The sequence below is a fragment of the Opisthorchis viverrini genome (genome assembly GCF_000715545.1).
Source record: "Opisthorchis viverrini unplaced genomic scaffold opera_v5_131, whole genome shotgun sequence".
Lineage (NCBI taxonomy): Eukaryota > Metazoa > Platyhelminthes > Trematoda > Opisthorchiida > Opisthorchiidae > Opisthorchis > Opisthorchis viverrini.
Window position 1 is genome coordinate 199,215 of NW_008751784.1, and position 7,930 is coordinate 207,144.

A 7,930-nucleotide genomic window follows, 5' to 3' on the forward strand; every position below is an offset into this window, starting at 1 on the left:
TATGCGTTAATCGAATACATGTTCGCGTATATCAGGAAGGTCAGATTCCTGAAAGCAACTCCGGAACGCCCGGAACCTACTGATCTAGCAAAAACTCAACTGGAAAGCCGGCAAGCACCCAGGACAATCAATCATTCAGCAAGACCTGATGAGTGTTCTTGCAGCCACAGAAGCACGACCGAATGTGATCAGCGTTCAGGCATTTCACAGAGGCACGATCGATGTTGATGGGTGATCACTAACGCCTATCAGACAACCTGGATCAATGTCAGAAGGTCTCCTTTAAGTAGGACCGTGAGGCCGTTGTAACTTTTGCACTCTCACTCACTCGCTTGTTCGGAATACGGCTGTTGTGTTCCCTTCTGTGAGTCTTTTCTCTCTGACACTAGGCACTGGAGCGGGTCAGCAGCAGATACCACAGCTTGACGAATCAGCAGATATAACAGATTGCCTTGGATATGAAGAACACACATTCGAATCCATATTCTGGGAGCCTTTTTCCATATGTTCCTGATTCCAACCATGAAAAACCTCCCCCATTTCTGCTTCTGATCCCATTGTCATTATACACCTTGACCATGCTCCCTCGTTTTATCACGAACTCCGGAAGGGCGCAGACGTAGCAAAGGGGAGGTCACGGGGACCCCATTCTGGAAGGCATACAGCACCAACACCACCTAAACTCTTCATGACCTCTTTCACGCTCTTCTGTCAAGTCATAAGTTGTTCACGTCGCGGTTCGCTCCATTATGAAGAGGGTACGGAGAATAACACTAGTCTCGGCAGGCGGTGTTTCGGCCTGCTTACCGCATGGTCGAGCCAGCTTAGTAGGTGGTGCTGGATGTTTTCCTCGATTGAAGTACCTGCCGCACAACCAAATACCCGTTTTCTAATCACCTCGTTACTAACACACTGACGCCATCCAAAACCAGCAATATTTCTGGGACATCAGGAGTAAAAATCCTGAAGATGTCTCAAATTATCTGTCCGCAGAGGTCACGTCCCGCACCAATGCACAAAAACAGCCCTTTCTGTAGCGTGGTACACGTGACCCTTAAGACCTAGTGATATGTCTTTTTGACGCCACAAGTGATGCAAATTAGCAAACGTGATTCCAGCCTTTAGGATTCTCACACTGACGTCATCAGACACATTTCCATGAAAGTTAATACAAATTCCCAGGTGGGTATAATTTTCTACAATCACCAGTGATTCTCTTTGAATTGTAAGGGATATGTTCAAAGACAGCAAGCTCTGAAGCATGATTTTGAATTTTGAAGGTGCAAGACGCATGCCAAAAGATGGTATGATCTTGGTCAATCTATTCAACCGGGTTCTTGTTTCGCTTGGGTCTTGAAAGATGAGGGCGATGTCGTCTGCCTACTCCAGACCGACAAGGATCTCGCCAGCAGCAATTTGAACACCGAAGTTCTGAAGACCTTCCAGCGTTCGCCTGATTATTTGATCAACGATAAAGGTCAACAGGAATGTCCTTGTTGAACACCACTTTTAAACCAGCAGCGTACAAGTGTATGGTCGGATTCCACGATGGTGTTCCAGAGGGAGCAGCAGGCGGTGGTCGATCCTCGCTGCAATAACTGACGGTGATGTGATGACGGGTAAGTGTTTGAATCTTGTAAAGAAATGTCGCTGATTCGATGACCTTGATAATAACGAATGCCTTAAGAAAACGCTTATTGTTCACAATATCCTTTTCTGCTTGGAGATGCACACACAGGTGTCGTAGCCACTCCATCGTTCTGATGAGCCTTGTTCGCGCACTTAAACAGGGGTAACCTGTGGGACGAGTCCGAACCCGACAAAGACAGTCTCTTTAATTCATCAATAATCTCATCAGAAGCATGAATGCTATCAAGTTCAGTCAGGCGCTGCGTGATGTCGTGTTTCAGGAACTCGAGTCAGAAAAAACAGTCATTTCTCCCCAGAGGTTTCGCCTCAACACCACGCGCTGCCAAGTCTGAAGGTCTCTAACGCCTGTGCACATAGTGCCGTTGATCTGGGGTAAATAGGTCGTGGATTGCGGCCGTGTGCACGCTACAAAATGGAGAAGCGCATGACTGTGGACCTTTGTGCGATTACCATCATTAGACTTTGTACGGAACTCACCACCGACCAACACGTCATCTTCAAACATCCTGCTTTCGTCAGCAACTAATTCTCTGCTCTCCGTTGTCTATCTGATATACAGCAAGCCGACTGGCGCATTCAGTATGAACTAAGGGTGTGCTCCAGAATTTGTGGAACAAAGAACCAGCGCACATCATACATAATAACTCCCGGTTTACTGGAGAACTGGTGCATGGCCGCGCTTCCAGAAATGTCCCAGCAAGTAGCCATGTTATGTAGTTAACCACTGCTGAGGTTCCCGATGTGGAACTTTGAGTCACGCTGGGGTGTGACGGTCCCGAATGTCAAAAGAAAGAATTAAGTTCGAAAGTCTACGGTGCTATTTGCACAAGGGTAAGCGAAGCTATACGACAAACCATAATAGTTCACGTTTGTGGTGTCATCAAGTGAATAAGTTTGTCACTGACCGGCACAGTACAGTGTCAAGGTCTACACACCAAATAAGGGCAAGAGGAATCTGTGCTCTGTAGCGTGGGTTGTGGTTGTCTCTTCCGAAGACAGTTTTGCGAATCTGATTAGCTGTGCTATTACGCGTAAATGGTGACAGAACGGATAAGATAGAACTCATCGAAATTGGCACGAACATGCATGGATAAGTAGGTCAGCTGCGCACATTCATATACATTCACTTATGCCAATATACCAGTGCCGGACGGGACGGTCTTTGGGACAAGTTGAACGGTGGGTACAGATGGCGAAACAATTGGATGCCAGAGGTATATGGACGTAGTAAGCAAATGAATGGAGGAATCATCATGAAATCAAGTCAGATTCACTAACCACGGTACCTAATGTTGATGGTTCCACTCCCGTCGTCCTTTGCCAATATGTTCCTTTCCACTGTGCACGTCAACGCACAAACACAACCGAGACGAGAGCAACGTGGGACGTGAAAAACGCCACAGCACATACGATACGTATTCCCTATTTTATTTATGGGCGCCACCGTCCTAAATATTGCGTACGGCATACTGAGTCCATACACGCATCTCAGAGGAGGCAGGAAACTACTTAATGAGGCAGGCAAACAACCGATGGAGCAGTATGATAGCAGACCACAACACAAAACAAATCGCAATCGACCAATAGGAAACGGATGCAAGAAACAACAGGGTTAATATATCCTGGAACAATCGAGTGCAAGAAAGGCAGGCTACGGTGTAACGCAGATATCAGTCAAACCCATCAGACTCCGAGTATCATGGTCTATGAGTAGCCGTTCACGTTGTAGTCTAAAGGTACCCTATACAAGGCATGCTGGAGTACGGGAACTATCCCTCCAAACATGCAGCGGTGATGTTTCATGGAAGGGTGATTAAGCCTTAACAGATCGATCGCCGGGCTCAACGAAGAACTCAAGAGGCATTTTTTAGTCCGCATTATATCCAACTGTGGTACACCACTTCGTTATGAAAATGCATCCTCGGTGCGTCCAGCTGACAATTCAAGGTCACCGTTGAGTCTTCGCTGATACGGGCGATGGGTTGATCTACATCGGCTCCCATTAGAACCTCCGACTTGTGAACACAGAGATTTCGGCGACTTGAGTGTATGCCAAACCGAAAACTCATCACTCGAATGTGCGTTTATGTGCACATGCAACGGAGGTAACGGTTTGCCAGTCCTTTGCGCCATACAAAGCTGAAAATGTACGCTGACACGTTTCAGGAGGATAGGGTATAGATGAGGTGCCGCGTGCCGTCGATTTTATTATATCGAATCACATGCAACTATCGATTTGCGTGAGACTGATACAACTAGGTATTTATACGTATCGAATTAGTTGAACATATGAAAGAGTGATCACCTATTCAGAGGGCCGCATTAGCTGATGATAACTTTTTCTCCGCTGGTTTTTGCACAGAAAGTTAACTAACAAACAGAATAGCCATGGCTTCATCGCCAAAACTAAACAGAGCTAAAGAGCTTTCCACCGAAGGTGCAGTATTAGTGTGCATTGTGTCACAGGTCTCAGTATTGCAAGACAAACTGGTTAAGCTCATCATAGATAACTTGAACCTACTGCACAATGGAAATGGTAGAAGTGAATTTCATCAAACCATCAAAAAACAAGTGTGAACTCTGTAGACTTTATGGACGGTTGGCAAGTAGCCAGGTAATACCACCCTGGCCCCAATTTCACACTAGGCGATATATGACGCATACGTCTTTACGGTTTCTACCTAACGTCCATCTTTGTAACCAATTTAAGGCTGTCATTGTTAAAAGATGTGCGACTGGAAAGCAAGGCAAGGCTAATCTGGGTTTTGCTGCGATATTGGACATGAATAGCACACAGGGCAGTCTCCTCGAACAGACCAACCAAGAATGCCTCGCTGGCTTCCTGTAGAGCAGACAAAGTCGAGCTCTGGAATGTGAGGTCGGTCTTGAAGTCTTGAGCGATTTCCTTCACCAGGTGTTGGAAGGGCAGCTTGGTGGACTTCTTGTAATGGCCGATCTCACGGCGAGCGATGGGCCCGCGCCTGTAGCGACGGGGCATCCTCACACCACCGGTGGGAGTGCACTTTTGCGCGCGACCTTGGTTGCGAGCTGCCTCCTCGGGGCCTTCACACTAGTACTCTTGCAGGCAGTTAGTTATCTTGGTGCGTGACATCTCTCTCTATAAAACCGCAGCAGGAAAATTGTCCCAAAGACAAAGGTTTTGGAGACCTCCCATCATAGAAGGCCCCTTAAGATAGAAATTGTTTCCAAGGCGAAAACTCTACGAGAAAAAAACGCTCGATTTAATAAGCACTATGAACAAGATGTTTTTATGGATTTGCTTGCTCCAGGTAAGTTAACTATGAAAATCAATTCACACTTCCATCACTCGTTTGGATAGCCCTCCTTCTCCTCCTGTTCTGGTGTGAATCCAAACGGGACTCCAGTTTCATTCTTATCAGAGCTCATCCGTGGTGCTTCCCTTTGGTATTATCTGGATCTGAACTCCGGAAACTGACGTGCGAGGCGAGGCCAACGATCATCACTCCATCAATGTATCTGAATGATCATGTCGGAACGGGTGAAAGTAATCCTATTTGATTGCTATGACTGGTTTGCCTGACGAATTGAAGGACAACCCAGTAATAGCTCCGGGTTCGTCGATCGATCGACCCTTCTGTCACGAATTCCCAGTCATATAGTGCCACAGACGTTCGAAAGCTTCCCAATAGTTTTTGATTGGTTGTAGGTGTGGACTCACCGAAGTAAATTTGCAGACAGGATTGGGACTGCTCAAACGAGAGTAATGTAAATGTGAATTATACTAATCCCGTAACCACCTGCAACTAATAAGGTGCGGTATTTACGTGGATATCTCAGTTAGATTAGTTATGTGTGGGACTGCTAATGACGGACAAGTTAACCCGCCCAAGCAAATTTACGAAACACAGACCACCCGCACAACAGAACGCTATCGTGGATTTGATGTGTTTTACTCGTTTTGCAGCTGTACACGATGGAAAGATCCGACAGGTTTAAAGACTTTGTCGATCGTTGCTAACTATACCGCTGCCTGGCATGACATACGTTGAGACGGAGATCCTAGATTAAAGAACACTGTCATCTCTGGTTTTATGACCTGCCCAAAAAGCTAAGCGGTGGAGAATCGTCGGAGACGATTGCTGTTTATGACAATATGCACGTTGAAAGTGAGTTCGTGCATAGGAACCGGTGGTGCGTTTCTCTGCCCCACACAAAACCTGACGGGAAATGTGTTCAGTGTCAGAGTAGAGGCAGTAGTACGCGGTCATAATTTTAGTCCATTTCCAAGGTATCGTAGCATATCGGGAACGGTGTCCACGTTGCGTCGAGCAGATAGCAACAGATGTATGAGTTGCAGTCACAAGTCAGTATTGTATCACTATGTCGACTCATGTTAATTGTCTGTTCAAATGTTCTTAGTGAAGGAAATATACGTAATTATACATATCATTAGTCTTCCTGGACAACCTCGGGGATTGGTCCTCACGTACCTAGCAGTAACACGTGATGGTTGGGAAAGAAATCGAGGGAGGTGAATCTGAGGTGTAGCTCAATCAAGCGTTTAACCAGACTCTACTACTTCAAATGTGTCAGTAGCGTCTCAAAGAAACTGAACCACTACTGTCCACTAAATAAGACGGAAAGACTGGTCAAACAGGGTCTCGGCTGACTGAACAGGAACATTAGATGTAGTCGACTGTATTGACTGTACTTAGGTGATATTTCAAGGCTTGCATCGAACAGCTGCGCAATAGATGCCCTTCTGAACAACTTCAGCCGAGTGCATCCCTTCACTCAGCTTAAATCTGAATCCGAAAGAGACGAAGTATCCCAATTCTTGAGCGCTAAGTTATCAGGCTACTCACGGACTCATTTTAGAGATATCTTCACGAATAGTACACATAAACTGGACGGTACGCGAGCTTTCACGGTTTTGTGCTACTGAGGAAGAAAAGAACACTGATTTAAACTTCACCGAACTAGCGAGGCTATTTGTTCTGCAGATACACTGGACTCTGAACTGAAGCACATTACTAACGTGCTTAGAGCCAATGGCTATCCAGAGGTTTATATCCGAGGTTCGGCTTAAACATTCTATCTAACCGTCTGTCACGCCCGTTGCAAAGAAACCGATCTACTTGATTCTATCTTATAAAATTGATCTGTTTGTAAACACGTCCAATTGCCGCTTGTTTCACTCCCTACAGTTTCCAGCTGCAAATCTGCACCTCTGCAACTCTGAAATTTTGGTTTATAACCAACGCTTTGCTCAACTTGGACCTCAGGGGCAAGATGTCGGTCTGTTGTGTCCCTTTACCTTCCTTGATGCTACCGGGTAACAGTCAGAAGACAAGGAGGAGGTGTAATAATTCAAATACATCGTTCTATTTATATCATTCACCTGTGACCATATTTGGTGGTTGATCTGTTCTCAACCAACAGGTGTGCCTTCTGCACCCCCACAACAGTTCTCGAGCGGTTGTTTTCGTTGTCACCGTTAGTCATAGATGGCTGTTTGTGCGCTTGAGTACGGAGTGTCCATGTTGCATTGGCCACCAGGTGGATGTGAAATGCATGTGTACTTTTTTGACCTTACTCCTGCACACGATGAAATTGGACGTGATTCAAACGTGTGGATACATTCGTACGGCACTATTTCACTAAATGATGGCTCCGCTGCGCAGTAGGCTGATGCGCGGTCGTATTATAGTCATCATCCAGGATATGGTTGTGTATTCTTTCTTCTGCAGTTGTTCAGCAAAGTATTTCTGGCGCATGACGTGGGTGAGTCTCTTTCGGATCTCTTCCAGATAAGCCCCGCCACCAAAGCAAAAAGTGCATGTGCGAAAAGTTAAGCCTCGCCACTTTTTTCAAACTTCAATTTAATGTACGCACGCAACATTGACCTATTTTTGATGAAAACAATTCCTTATCCGTATCTAGGCTCAATTTGTGCAAAAATTTCCTCTGTTCAGACGTAAACACTTAAGTGAACTTTCTCACGCTCTCAACTCTCGTTCATGACAAGGAGACGGCAATACGTTTTTTGCAAAGCCGTTTAGTGATTCATCAGCAATTTATGCAACAATGGCTACCAAATGACACTTTTAACTGTTCCTGACAGGTGGAGGTGTAATGTCGGTAAGAAATCGGTCTTCAAAAGGGAACTTGGCTAGAGCGGTCCAGGATGGAGTTTAGGACAATAATTCTATTCATTTACTGCTAGTCCAAAAATTTGGCAAAAATCAAACTCTGTTCAAAGGAATTATCCATCAGCCACACGACCACAGACTCCAAC